This window comes from Pelodiscus sinensis, chromosome 6 (assembly GCF_052426305.1).
Source record: "Pelodiscus sinensis isolate ZL-2025 chromosome 6, ASM5242630v1, whole genome shotgun sequence".
In the NCBI taxonomy this organism is placed as follows: Eukaryota; Metazoa; Chordata; order Testudines; family Trionychidae; genus Pelodiscus; species Pelodiscus sinensis.
Genome location: NC_143057.1, coordinates 33,928,996 through 33,944,291, shown reverse-complemented (window position 1 = coordinate 33,944,291; position 15,296 = coordinate 33,928,996). Strand labels below are relative to the sequence as shown.

At 41.3% G+C, this 15,296-nt stretch overlaps 1 long non-coding RNA gene across 3 annotated transcripts in view; it reads right to left on the bottom strand.

Annotated features, from left to right (window-relative positions):
* Nucleotides 1-15,296, bottom strand: part of LOC112543827 (uncharacterized) — a 140,711-nt gene that overhangs the window by 112,710 nt on the left and 12,705 nt on the right. For all 3 annotated transcript variants that reach the window (XR_012904669.2, XR_012904670.2, XR_012904671.2), the window contains exon 3: nucleotides 2,968-3,121. This is a non-coding gene — a long non-coding RNA (uncharacterized LOC112543827). The remainder of the gene's footprint in view (nucleotides 1-2,967; nucleotides 3,122-15,296) is intronic.

The following is a 15,296-nucleotide window of genomic DNA, read 5'->3' as shown; positions in this document are numbered from 1 at the left end:
GACAGCTAAAGAGAGGCATAGGAGGGGGAGGTTGAGGCAAGAGGCAGAAGCTCTTCAGGCTTCTTTAAAAAAATGTCTTTTTGTTTACATGGTAATAAACTTGAGACAGTACTCCATCCATTCTTACAGTTCCTCTGGGTGCATCAGCTTGTTGTCACCATAGCAACCATCTAGCTGCAAATATAGTGCCATATAATTTATTTTGTGATTGGGGATCTGCCCCCAACGAATCTGGCAGAAAGAGAGACAACGACTACACAGCTGCTCAGCTCAACCACCACTCTTGGTAATATCAGGCTGTTAAGCCCAGCAACTGTGAAACCCAATAGCATAGCAACAGTGACCACAACCTAATGCAACATGATTGCTGGAGTCAGTGGAGCCTGACCTCTGCCATATAACACCAATATTAACCCTCTGTGGCCCTAACCTATTTTATATGAAAGGGGATAAACTGGAAACAAAGGTAATTCTCTTTCCAGCTCTCTTGAGTACCCAGGGGCTGTGGAGTATCATTTAGAGTGGGAAGGCATGCATGGGAAGGGGGTCCAGACCTGCCTCCTCCCCGGAGATGGGAGGAGCCAGGGGAAGGATGGAGACCAAGCTTGTACTACATTCACACTGCTGCAACTCCTGTCTGAGGGGGTGGGCCCAGCTCCCCTCTAAGGCCCACAGACTCTTGCACCAGCATGCAAGTGGGGCCCACCCTGCCTCAGTATTGCCCTACCCCCTTCTGGACCTGGCACCAGCAGATTGCATGCCCGGAGCTGGGTTGTGGTGAACCAAAATGTAGGCAAGTCATGGCCCAAGGTACTGCACCCACTCACTGGTCTGTGTGCATGTATCACATTGTCAAGCTATGGAGTCAGAAGCAATCAGTATTTGGCAAAAATGGAGCAAATAAAGGCTCCTGAATCTCCTGATTGGGAAGAGAATTTGGCAGAGAACTGTTGAAGGTAGCTGCAATTAGAATTAGGTGACATTTTTTGGTTGAAACTTTTCTCAGAGGAACATGCAATTCAGTGATTCTGAAAAATTTCATCTTTGTTTATAGGGAGCTCCTGTCAAACGAGTGGTGCAGCATAGGAGAAAGTAGGAAGGTGTTTATCTGAAAATTTAACAACTGAGCAGTGGAGGCTGAAATCATGAGTCCAATAAAGGTGCATTAATACCTCAAATGTAAGTGAAAAACTGTAAGTGGAGTATGGATAAAACCCTGAAGGACCTTGCAAGTGAATACAAGTCATTTATTGTTAATGGAACAGAAAAAAGAGAGTGCCAGTGAAGGGTTAAAAAAAAAGAGGTGATGTGTTCAAAGCAATGGGTGAGGGAAATTATATTTGTAGCAGCATTCTAAATGGCTATAAGTGGGGCAAGTTTGCATTTTTCTCAGCCAGAGAGAAGCATGGTGCAGTAATTGAGATATGAGATGATATAAGCCTGGAAGAGAGAGTTTTAGTAATGTATAAGAAAGGCTATATCTTAAATATATCATGCAGAAAGAATCAGCAAAAGATGTAGTATATGCCTATGCTTCACGCTGGAGGTGTAATTTCCCACTCAAGACAACATACTCATGCAATCTCTGATTGAGCAATCATACTAAAAATAGTGTACCAATGACAGCATAAGTGGTGGGGACACCTTGTGCCATTGTAGCTACACTCTATTTTTAGCATGTTAGGTCAATAAGAGCTAGCATAGGCATATCTCCTCCACACTTGATCTTAGCCTTGAATAGGCTGAGAAGCGATACCTCTATCTTGAAGTGTGATACCTTAAACACAGCCTGACTGCAAGGACCTAGAGACAGGTTCAAGTTGAAGATGACACATGCATTATGGGTTTGCGTGACAGACACACAGGATGATGGTGTTACCAGTGCTTAATCTGTGCCAACACTTGCCCCAGCACCTCTCGGCTTAGCAGTTCATAGCCTTGGCACCTCCAGGCTTGTAAAAAAGTTGCTTGAGCTCCAGTATCTATTTCATTACAAATTAAGCACTGGATGTTGCCCACAGTGATCAAGAAACAAGGTAGTGAGGAAAGCTTGGAGCGAGGGAGATCTGAGGAAATTAGGAGTTCTCTTTTAGCTATGTTGAGATGTCAGAGAGGGAGGCAGAGATTTTAGTTAGTCTAAGGTTGATGCAGATTTATTTCAATTAACCATAAAAATATTACTTCTGTTTAGTGGACTGCATATCACATTATGTTTAAATTAACCTCTTAAAAGAGAGCTGAGTTGCTATGTAGTTGTGCTGATGTAATGCCAACAGGCAGACTCGAACCTGAGAGCTCTGGAACCTAGTACATGAGCCTCTACAGCCTGAGCTAAAAGCCAGCAGCCTATCAGCTAATGCTGTAGAGCAAATTCATTCACCTTCTCTCTCTGTAAGTGGTTTGACTGTCATTACCTGAGACAGAGAATCATACCCACTGGTTGTATGGGTTACATTGATCCGTAGTAATCTTATGTCCCAGAGTTCCAATGGAATGCTGACAACAGACTATTACCTCATTCTGCTGCAACAGGTTAAAACGACTATTCTAGCTCTTCTGATGCTTGTACACCTTCCATGAGTGCTTCAATATTGATAGCCTAAGAAAGGACAAAGCTATCCCTAGGGAACCCTCCTTAAAAAGTTGCACCATATTAGGACGAATACTCAAATAGCTTCCCCATAGCCACAGCTGCTATGTTCTGCAAAGCCCTTCTCAGTCACTGGTGGAGTGAGGCACATTTTCAATGCCCAATTTTAGAAAAGAAACTAAGTGTGATGTGGGGAAATGTGGGAAAATAAATAAAAAACCTCAGATGCTTAGTTAGAACAGATACAACTAAAGAAAATCCATTAACCCATCTCTGTGAAACTAGGTTACAGTTTGTTCTTTAAAACATTTAATGGTTTAGCTTTTGATACTAAAGTTTAAACAGTGACAATACTAATGCTTGTGATTAAATCAAACCTTTTGGTAGTTGGGCTTTTCCTGTGAGGGGGTGGGAGGGTTTCTCTTTCTCTTTCCATATATTAATGTGGCTCCTGAACCAAAGTGGGCTGAAGAAGTTCAACTGCAGTTCACAGAAGAGAACATTCTGTACTCTGCACAACAGGCAGGACTGCTGTAAAACAAGATCAACAACATGATCTCAGCAGCAGCACTACAATAGAGACACTTTCAATACTCAAACCATCCAAAGGATTTCTCAATTCAAATTTTTTTAAATGGCACACACAAGGATATATGAAGACTGTCAGTGAATTAACTGACTTTCTGCCATAGAACTAAACAGTTACATTTCTACACCACTCTCCTCCCCCTCCTTATGCACTCCCAACAAATTTGGGAAGATTTTTCTCCCCAGAATTTGATCATAGCTGAAGCATTTCCAAGGAAACAACTCCTCCTCCCCCAAATTCCCTCATGTGCACGCTGCTCAGGTTTGACTGAAGTAGTTCGATATTTTCTGCCAGTGGCACCTGAATGCTAGGTTTTTCAGCCAGATCCTTTGCTGATATAATCCCTGCAGGACTCCACAGGGTAAAAATGAACAGATTCCACCCAGCTTGTGCCTTATACTGAAGCCAAAGTGTTGCCACTTTAAAGGGGAAAAGGCTCCATTTGCTGTTCTTTGTAAGCCTTTTCTAGGTGATAAACAGTATGACTTCATCTCCCAACCTGTTCACTGTTTAAGATGGTCAATAACAGAATCACTGAAATTTGGCAGGCTTTTCTAAGAGGCTTCTGAAATGCAGGAGTAAAGGGAAGCATAGATTTAAGGGGATGTTTTTATCTATGTATTCAGATCTGACCCATACCTGTAAATCAATGATTCATTATTTCATAAGTCAGTGGGTTTAGCTGCACTTTAAATATAAAAATGTGCAGCTTTGAAATAGCTGTTCCATCGTTTCCTCTTTCAGATCCAACACAAAGAGCCAATGGAAAGTTTAAAGTCCACACACATTCCACACTAATAAGAATGTTAAGATCTATTCCTGTATAGTAACCCCTCCCCAAACAATCTCAACACTTGACAAGGTGTCACTCTGGATTCCCACCATCACTGTAAACAAAATCACACTGTTGGTGAACAGGTGGCTGTTAGAGTAAGAGACAGGAAGCAAAATGTCCTGTAGTGGTAGGCCCCCCCAAAAAATTGTGAATCAGACAGTAAATTATGTTGTCCAACAAAGGAACAGCTTTGAACACAGAGCTGTTGTCTATGCAGCACATGAATACAAGGTTTAATCTTGTGGCTTATGATAGCATCAGAATTTCTCTAGCTGGCATTACAGCCCCATCACTCATCCTCAGGGCTAGTTCAGGAAAATATTGCCAAGGTCATTGATGACATAGGTCACATCACAGGGATCCCCAGCCCAGCAAGTACAAGTTGTGTGATGGGGTTATTGTTCATACACCAGTGCTGTTCTGGGGAGCACATGCTCTGAATCTGACTAAAAAGTTGTCAGGCAATAAACTGAGCCACTTGTGGCATCAGGATCTCTCCACTTTTGTCCTTGTCATGGCTGAGGTAAACAAAAGTTTGGACAGGGGGCTGGACTCGATTTCCTGAGGTCTCTTCCAACCCTAGGAGTCTATGGTTTTATGATTCTATGAGGAGAAAGGGGGAACCTGCAATGTAACAGGAAATCATTATTCCACTAACACACACACCCTGTTCTGGACACATTTTTTTCTACCCCCTGTCCATGAGACTGAACCCTTTATCAATTTGGCATAGGCATTAGAAGCAGGTTATAGAGCAAAATAAATACATAAATGAATGTCACACAACAAATCACGGGCCTGAGAGCCAAGGGATCCAACTGAATAACTAACTGAACTGACCCTGACCTGCTTGTTTTCTGTGCGTTACTTATTGTGCTGTTTTTACAGCAATAGGGCTGTAAGCTGAAAACAAACAGGATCACAACAGGATAAGATAGAACATTAAGGAGCACTGAAAGTTTGCTATAGCATGGTACAGAGGTACAGAGCCCTTGGTGCATATTCCTGCCACTTCCATATATTCATCATATGTTGCACCTGACATCACTGCCCACTTGAAAGTGTCACCCTTTTTTCTCTATCACTTTATGCAAGTCCACAGGGAAAACGCTAATCATTTTAAGATGGAAAAACATCCTTCCCCACTCATCCACTTTCCTTTCTTCATTTGAATGGATTAAAGTTCATATGCATGTTGCCAATGCATTAGTGCCCAATTATTCATAATTAATCTCTGGGTGTACTATGTTTTTATTTGAGCTTCAAAGGAATTGATCATACAAGGTTTTTTTCCTTCATCTTTACTGTTCACTGGTAATATGCTGCCCCATTTCTACAGAGACTTGTGAAACATATGATTAATTTTTTTTAATATGTAGCTGTTGGTGGGGGGAACCCTGAATACTTTTCCTTAGACTGCGGATTGTCGGTCTTCAGATAAAGTACATTTAAAAGGCAAATATTTACCCTACCTAAATAAAAGGTTCTACGTCCGCTACCTGTGCATGCACAGCAAAGGGAATTTTCCAGAAAGCTATCACTATTCAGGATCTGGGCACAGGCTGATTTAGCATTTGTATAGCTGCGAACATAAGAAAGTTGTAAGTCTTCAAAAAACTCACTTCACCTTCCGAGCTGTATGTGAGACAGCTGGGAAAATCATTATCAGTTTTAAATAATGAATTTCTCACAAGAAAACTTTTCAGTTTTCAGCATTCCTAACTATATTTTTTTACTTATATCCAACCTTTCATTAAAAGTTCCCAAGACATTTCACATGCTATACTCCAGAACTGTTTCACTCATAAAATCCTAATGTGAGTTATATTAAAGGGATGTGAAGTAAGATCCAAAAGAGTTGATTCGTGATGCAAGGTTTGCTGGGAGAAAAATGATAATTTTTGAGGAACTCAAAAGAAAAGTGTGAGGTAACCTGATGCACAGAAGGAGAAAGGTTCCTACAGATGTAGGGACAGCATGCAGCCGTTGAAGGGGCTGATGGACAACCCAGTTATTTTACTGCTTCTGATCAGTGATGATTAGCAGCTGAGCTAAAAGGTACTCAAGCAGAGAGGAATGGTCGCCAGAGAGACTGGGGCTACCTCAAGAAAATTCCTTAGCAATAGCCTGGCAAGGAAACACTCAAGGAAGAGATGCAGAGGCCTGCCATTGGAGACAGAGAAGGGAGCCTTCTGGGAAATAGTAAAAAGGACATTTCTTTCCCTCCTACCCTTTAAGGAAGGAAGGGAGAAGGCCAGACTTTTAGAGGCCCACATCATACCTTACAGAGGGCCACTATGTGTGGCACTTGAGACATTTTATTTACTATTACTTACACACAGGGTTGCCAGATTCCACTGTTTTCCATCCATGTTGGTTTTATCCTATGGACAATACTAAAGTGACACACATGTAAAATAAGGGCACATGAAGTGAGGTGTATGCTGGTTAGGGATATGGAAGGTTAACCTTGACAGGTGATGCTTACCAATTTCAGTTAACTGGTTGGGACTGGAGCAGTCCCTCACCTGCCAGTGAGACGCCTCTGTTCACAGCAGGCCAAGGTGCCCCGCAAGCAGGAGCTACCAACAGCAGGGGGACTGCTCCGGACCAGTGGCCCTACTCCAGCCCACTGATGGGCTGGAGGGCCCCTCCGCCTGCCCCCCGCTTTAATCAGTTAACTGGTGAAACAATACATTTAACTGGTTAACCAATTACACAGAATTTTACATCCCCAGTACTGATTGTACGCAACATTGACAGTGAGAGCTGTCTTCCCTCTTCATCCAATCTGAACTGTAACACCGCTTTACCAGCACACCCCACAAACTGAAGATACACAAAGCTGCAGCCCATTCATGCAGCACACTCATTAGCCTAAGTTACTATGTTTGCCAGATGGTTTCACAAAAAATGCCAACCGCCCGCCCCCCCCCCCCCCCCTCAAAAAAAGCCGGGAAAAAATTATGTTGAGCAGATACACACAAAGAAGGCCTGGGGCCAAAATGCAGTCATGGGTCGATCCCCCCTCCCTTCACCCCAGCATTTCCCAAGAGGCCTACTGACATTTTAGATGTCCGTTTTTTCTGAATTTTTTAACTGGATAGAAGACGCAAATACCAGGCTGTCCGGTTCAATGCCAGACACCTGGCAACCCTATTAAGGTTGTCCATTACTGTTACAGAGGGACAAGGAAGAAATTGGGATACTTGAGGTCACAGTCAGCCCCCAGAGCAATACAGAGCAAGTGAAGGACAAAGTATTAGAAGCAAGAAGAAAGTGGCAGATTGGAAATTTTCAGCACTTGTAAAAGATTTTGCCTCTCTAGTTTTTAAAATCAGCCTTTCAGAAATAGTCTGTGAACAGCAAGTATGCCACCTCCTCCTTTTCCTCATCACTGCTACTTTAGCTGCTATCCCAGGATTAAGAAAAAAAATGTATTAGTCTGTGTTACCAAATGATTACTCTGTGTTCGTCTCTTCCTCTGTCTCTGCTTTGATGGTATTTCCCCACCACCATGTACACAATACACTCTTCTCAGTTCCCTTTGTTACAAATATATAAACTTTATCCCCATTTCTAGATATGAAGTACCCATAATGAGGAAGTTCTCCGTATCCCCCCATTCTCCACTTACTGCCATAAAAAAGGAAAAGCCAAGAAGAAAAGCCAAGTAAATCCAAAGTAGAATTTTAAATAAGATTACAATTTCAATACTCATTCACAAAGTGGATAGTAAACAAATGTCACAGAGGGTTCCTAAAATACACTGTGATATCAAGTGATTTATACCCTCTTGTGCTATTGGCTCTGCTAATATCAAAAGTTTCAGAGCCAGAGCATGAATGTGGAGTCCTTACATCTTGGAGTGCCTATGACCCAGGATTGCACTAACCCTACCCCAAGACTCACAGCAACTCAAAGAGAAATTGGCATGATCTCCTAACTAAATGATTGATGATTAAAACAGTACAAAGTTATTAGGTCCCTTTTCATTAATAAGGAGAAGGTTTTGTTAAAAACAAAACAAAAACAATATAGCAGAAGGTATAAATACAAAAGAAAAATCAGGAAGTTTACATCTAATTCTCAAATAATAAAAAAACAACAAAAGAAAATTCTCCTCCCTGACTAGTTACCCACACAAATGTATACACACTACAATTTTCATTTCTTATGGCCCAGATATAGAAAGTTGAAATTACCTACTGTGCCAAATTAAAGCAGAGAGAGATTACATGTGAGACCCTGATGGGGAAGTGTATCTTCTTTTATATTGAGAGCATGGCAGGTATTAGAAACCATGTATTATCTTCTCTACATGTCTGCTTTTCTACTCCAAGGTCTTTGAGCAGATAATTTTGATCTGAGGATGAAAGAGAGAGTGGCCGTGTGGATACTAAAAATCACTGGAACTCATTCAGCCACACAGACTGAATCTCCATAAATACCAGCCGCCCCCTTCCCCCCCACCTCCTTAGTCCTGGGCCCTTCTCTTATCTCATTAGCCCTTTACTTGTACCAACAGAAGCAAAAGAATTATTGCAAGCTTAGCATTTTTATTGTAGTCTACTTATTAAGCAGTCACCTAGCCCTCAAAATCCTTTATGGTTGGATATTAGGGATGACAGAGAAGGGACCTGGGAACTATGGTACATAAGAGGGATTTTACTCTGCTGCAGTGGTGTCCTATTCATTCCAAGCTACTAAGCCTGTTTCTACCATTAAATTTTACCTAGAAACCTTTTGTCCTTATCTTATAAAGCAGCTTGTGTGTGTATTTTTAACACACTTTCCCATCATACTGTACCCTCTTCTTCTACACGTGTTTGCATATGGAGAAGGGAGATTTAGCAGACAATCCAATACTTGAAACCAATGAATAGCAAAGTGGAGAAGCACACACATGAATTTTCACACATCTTCAGTAGAGCTAAGCCAGTTGCTGTTACTTGTGACTTTCTCATTACGATCTCATCAGTTTGGGTTTTTTCACACCCATCGTGTAGAAAAGGCTCTCCTGAATGAGGTGGCTCAACTGCACTGTGACTGTGGTGTAATGGATGTAGTTCAGACACCCACTTAAATGAAGAATGATTGCCATCAGTCCTTTCATAAATTGTAACTAAGCCGAAAACTTTAACATGGGATAGAGCAGGATGGTCATAAGAGAAAGGATGTCATTTGGGTGCATAGTATCAAAATAAATTATATTGATTATGAGGAATGATGTAAGACTTTTGTTGACACATACTATACTTAGTTTAAACTTAAACAAATGGTCTGGTAGCACTTTACAGACTGACAAAACATGTAGATAGTATCATGAGCTTTCGTGGGCACTGCCCACTTCTTCAGATGACTGGACCATTTGTTGTTTTTTAAGTTTATCCTGTACAGACTAACTCGACTACCCCCTGAAGCTGCTATACTTAGCTGTGTCTAGACTGGCAAGTTTTTCCGCAAAAGCTGTTGCTTTTGTGGAAAAACTTACCAGGTGTCTACACTGGCCGCTTGAATTTCCGCAAGAACACTGACGATCTCATGTAAGAAATCAGTGCTTCTTGCGAAAATACTATGCTGCTCCCATTTGGGCAAAAGTCCTTTTGCGCAAAAGGGTCGGTGTAGACAGCTCAAATTTGTTTTGCGCAAAAAAGCCCCGATCGCAAAAATGACGATCGGGACTTTTTTGTGCAAAAGCGCGCCTAGATTGGCATGGACGCTTTTCCACAAAAGTGCTTTTGCGGAAAAGCGTCCGTGCCAATCTAGACACTCTTTTCCGCAAATGCTTTTAACGGAAAACTTTTTCGTTAAAAGCTTTTGCGGAAAATCATGCCAGTCTAGACATAGCCAGTTTGTTCAGGCAGGGGAGCTGGTAAGCTTTTTGCCTATCTGTAGATATATAGATCATTATCATCAAGAAGATGAGGTTAAAAGGAGGGAAGTTGTTTTCTCATCTCTTTATAATGTGCATGACAACCCTAGTGCCTGTAGTACACTACAAATCACTAGTAAGAACAGTTTCAATATATATCAAACCTGTGAAATGTTGCATACTGAAATTCATTCAGTTGTTATATATGTGTATGTCAGTGATCAGGCGCTTAGGTCAACAACAAAAACAAACACTCTACCCCTCTTCTCCCTTACATATACAAACCAGTTATAAACTGCTTTATAATGCAAAACTGTATGAGCAAACAGTAATACAGAATAGAGTCTGTGTTCATCAGGTAATGCCTGCACACTTTTAATGTGAGTAAAACAATCAAACTATTATTTTAATACAAATCATTTCACTAGAGAACAGCAGCACTGTTCTAAGCAGTTGGAACAAATAGCAATTTCTTTGTTGCTATCTCCACAAAGTCACATGACTATAAAAGACACCCGGCCTGGTCTGCTTCAGTAGTAATGAAGATTCATTGTTACTAATACTGGCTTTATAGTCTCATGAAGCCTTGATTATCAGGCTGCTAACTAAAAAAAAAAGTGTTAAGTGGAATGAACAGAGTAAATGCAGATGCTCCAAGAAGTAAGGGGGCAAGACTGGGAACAGGACAGCTACAGAAGAAAGTTTCTGGCTAGCAAGCGCTCAAATCTATAGAAAGATACCCCTGCAGCAGCTTGGACAAATAAGAAAAGGTATTTAACATTTTAAAATATTTCCATTATTTTAATTAAATAAAAGTCATGCAGCCAGATCACCTTCTGCTTTGGTCCAATCAAATCATAATGAGCGGAGTCAATATTCGGATGGGAGACTACCAGAACTACTTAACTGCTACATAAAGTTGAGCTGGTCATTCAAGTAACAATATTCCTTAGAATCAGAACTGAAAATGTGCAACCATAGGATCCAGGGTTGCCAGGAAGCTGGAGTTGTTATTTTTTGAATGAAATGACAAATTAAGGTCCTGTTCACATGCAGTAATGGAAGGTTACCACTGCATTCTTCACACAAGCAGGGCTACTAACTTTCATCTCTTGCCCAAATGCCACCTAAACTCTTACAGTGCTGTTTCAGAATTGCATGTTTCACTTTTGCAGAGAGCTGGCTGATTCTCATAAACAGTTTTGGGGGAAAAAACTGGAGTCTCTGTAAGACACCATATAAAACTAAAATTATCAGAATCCGTTGGTACTCAGAAAAATCAGTCATTACATCTTAAATGTTTACTTACATGATGCCTATTTCTTGGTGACCCAAAGGACACAGTGATTTCCTCCCCTGCAAGTTTTTATTTCCCAAGTGGGAAATACCATAAAATGCAAAGAGCCTTTTGGTCAAAGTTAGAGGACATGCTTCCATGCATCAGCTGTCATCATTACTAACATTTCTCCATGAGAAAAAATATATCCAAAAGGACTACTCAGGGTCCATAAGCCATAATGCAGATTGCTTGCTCTCTCCTTTTTTATTGCATTTCATTAAAAAAATAAAAATGTCTTAACTTCAAAAAACTACCTATGTCTTATTAATTTCAGAATTCCGCTTCATCTGCTACATGACATTGCGTCCCCCAGGTAACAAGCAAGCCTTCATGGAAACTATCATTTGCAATCAACGAGAAAACAAATATTACAAGTCTCTGTTTTCTGTAAAATTGTTTGTGTTGGCTCCATAGCCCAGACAGCATCAGTCACAACAGAACAAAGGTGTAACCACATATATTAGTTCATAGATGGGAAGTTCTGAATCCAACCAATCCCTCCTTCCAAAAGTTTATGGCCTTGATCATTCTCCCACTGACAATGAAGAATAGGCTTGGGATTTAACAGAGTATCCCCATGAGGAACAATCTTTGAAACTATACATTAATTTTTATTTTGCCTGAAGGGAATGTTGTCGATTTTTCCACTGGAAGCTGAATCTTAGGAAGCCAGGAGTATTTTTATTAGAGAATTTTATTGTTTGTATCACCTAAAAATAAACTGTACCGCATAACCACAGAGCAACATTGAAATTAGTGTTGATAACATCGAGATGCTTGGCATGTTAAACTATTCTTGTAAGCAGTACTGTTTTAAGAAGCTATAAATCTTCATACATAGCTTTGAAACTATCAACTGTACAAAATGAGAAGAACAGACAACCCAAACAGATGGAACATCAAGTGATCAGACTTCTGGCTGCAAAACAAATTGCTTGGGAATGTAAATGGCATGCTAACCTTTTAAGAGAACTCTAGACAGAGTTGTTCCTAACCTGAGGATACTAGATAAAGTCTGGATTTGCACATTCCAGTGTATTAAAAGGAGGCAAAAGGGCATGTTTCCAGTATCACCCATTTATGTTAAAACTGGTTCAATATAAGTAAACCAAGATATTTATTTTATATATATTTGAGATTATCTCTGTAATCACAGATCAGAGAGGAAAGTTTGACAAAACTAACATTTTTCATTGTTTATTATATAGTAGAACCTCAGATTAGAGAAACTTAAAAGGAGAGGGAATATTATGCATAAAGTAAAATAACAAAATTGGCTGATATTAAATCTTTCAGTAGTCCACAAGAACTGCAATAATTAATCAAATTATTTAAAAGTAAATCAGTGTTTCTGAAGAGTGCTGGACTGGCATTCCTAAACCTGAAGTCTGTAGATCCACAACACAGGTAAAAAGCAATGGCAAATACTAGCTTCTTACTAACATGTTAGTGTGCTATCGACAGATCTAACAAGTTCACATTGTAAAAGCAAATGAGCACAACTGGAAGTGGCCCTGAGTGAGCCCTGGCTAACTCAGAGTATCTTTTTGAGCCCCTGTATAGGACAAGCCACAATTTAGTCCTATATGTTGAAAGACTACATTAATCAGCATTGTGAGTCCCCTTTCTGGGGATCGGGATACAGAGCGTAGAATGGAAAAGTTCAACAATTTAAAAGGCCCATTTATACAGTCAAGATGGGTATGTCTACAGGAAGTTGCTACTCATCTCAAGAAGTGGGTTGTGCCCACGAAAGCTCATGATATTGTATACATTTTTGTAAGTCTCTTAGGCAAGGGTCGCAAGCCATATATGTCTCACTTAGGAGCCAAATATGGCTCACATCTCGAGCTCAGCTCCCCTTCACTCTTCGGTCCTTCCCACAACAGGGAGCCCGTGCTGGCGCTGTAGCCTCGTGACCCTCACAAGACTGGAGCCAGCACCTGCTTCCTGCAGGCGCAAGGGAGTGGAGAAAGGCCTGAGCCTTGCTGCGCGATCAGGGAAAAAGTCGGTGCTACAAACGGCTCTGCGCACGCCTTTCCCCTCCCTGCTCCTGCATCCCCATTCCTACCCTACTCACAGGCCATTCTGTCCCACACACTGGACCCCTCATTTTTTGTTCCACCCCAGAGCTTTAGGAGGGCCCACAAAATCCACTAACCCTGGAACCCCAAAAGAGTTAATCTGGCCTGAGGCCTTGAACTTCAGTCCTCCCTGTCCCTCCCCCTCCGTGGGGCTGAAGCACCAAGGGAGTGAAGTATCTCAGTTGGGGGCCACATCAGTGAGGCTTTGGAGGGATTGTTTTTGGGGTTTTTTTTGCTTCTCACGTGTGGTCCCTGACTGATTTTTCTGTGGGTGAGTGACCCCTAACCCAAAAATGGTACCCCTGCCATAAATAAAGACAATGTTGAAACCTTTTGTGTTGGGCATAATATATTACTTTACTCAAAAATGAAGCCTTGCCAACAAGCCTCCAATTATGGCCCAGTCCCCGTCTGGCTTCAGCATCATAACACTCCTGCACCACCATAGCCCTGAGCCCATCATACACTTGAACCCCCTGTTCTGAGTCCCTCATACCCCCACATCCCCAAACTTATGCACCCCCACATCCCCAGCCCTCTGCCATAAGATTGACCGATGACAACCTGAATGCATGCCTGAAGCTGGTTTTGACCAGTTATGATGTAAACTTCAAAGAAATGTGCAAAAAGATGCAGCAGCAGACGTCCCGTTAAATAAAGTCTGTGAGTACTGTTTCATTTGTGCTATTATTAATCATTATTTCAATTTTCAATAGTATTAAGTTGTCATGCAACTGGACATTCTTATACGGCATTTTGTTGACCACTTGTTCTGAACTTTGATGTAATCTGGCTCTTTGGTTTGAAAAGGTTGCTGATCTCTGCTCTAAGGCCCACTTGTTTTTTAAGTTACAGACTAACAGGGCTACTTCACAGAGCATTTAGGACAGCTATCAAAAGTGTTTGACTCCATCTACATTACAAATTGCAATTGTATTATAATTAGTTTAGGAAACCACCATGTTCTGAGCCCCCTTACTCAAGTTGCATTTCTGGTATCATTGGTCTCCTGAAGTGATGCTCATCTAGCTTAGAATCTGATTAGATGTTTTTAGAGTCTAAATAACTGAAGGAGGGAAATTAATTCCTCAATTTTAGAACAAAAAAATAGCCATTATTTTGGCAAGTTACACACACAATGTATTATAAATTGACACTGCAGCAACAACAGTGTAACGTTGTCAGAGTTGTATTGAGATTAATAATTTCACGCACAAGAAGTTTTAGAATGACAAAATGCCACAGGGTCATGCTAAAAGTAGCGTACCCACAAGGCACTACAAAATTCCACAGCACCAGCTTGCAGCTGCCACGCTGAATTTGATTCACCTGAGAAACAAGCCTCCACAGCTGCCTATACAGCTTTTAAAAGTTGGGGTTGGTCTGATTTACGTTTATATTATATTAGACTTGAACAATGCAAAGCAATCCATACCTTGAGAACTAAATTTTCTGTCTTTGTCATCCTGTGTTTTGTTTTCTGAATAGTACACAGTGAACCTCTCTAAACCAGGACTCTGGTCTGGCAACATCCATGATCCAACAGGACCACGAATGTTCCTGGACCAGAGTCCCAGCAGCGGGAAGTCCAGTGACAAGAGGGCAGGTAACTGGGAGCCCTGCCAGGCCAGCAGCAGCAGAGCCAGTGGCCCTCACGGGGGTGGGAGCCCAGCCAGGCCAGTGGCAGCAGGAATGGCAGCTGAGAGGAGATCTTTGGGAGCAGGGGCCGCCAACCAGCAAGGGAGCTCAGTGGCTGGGGAGAGACCAGGAGCCAGCAGCAAAGGGGCCAGGTGTTGACCTTCCCTGATGCAGCAAACGCCCTGGTTTGTTTTCTCCAGACTCTCTATGCAACTTTTTCCAGATATTGAATATGACAAATATAAGATTGGAAATTAAATAAAATCAGCCACACTATGGTCATATATAAACTATTTGGAAATTCACTTAGCAAACATTAATTGATAACCACTGCAAACAAAAACCT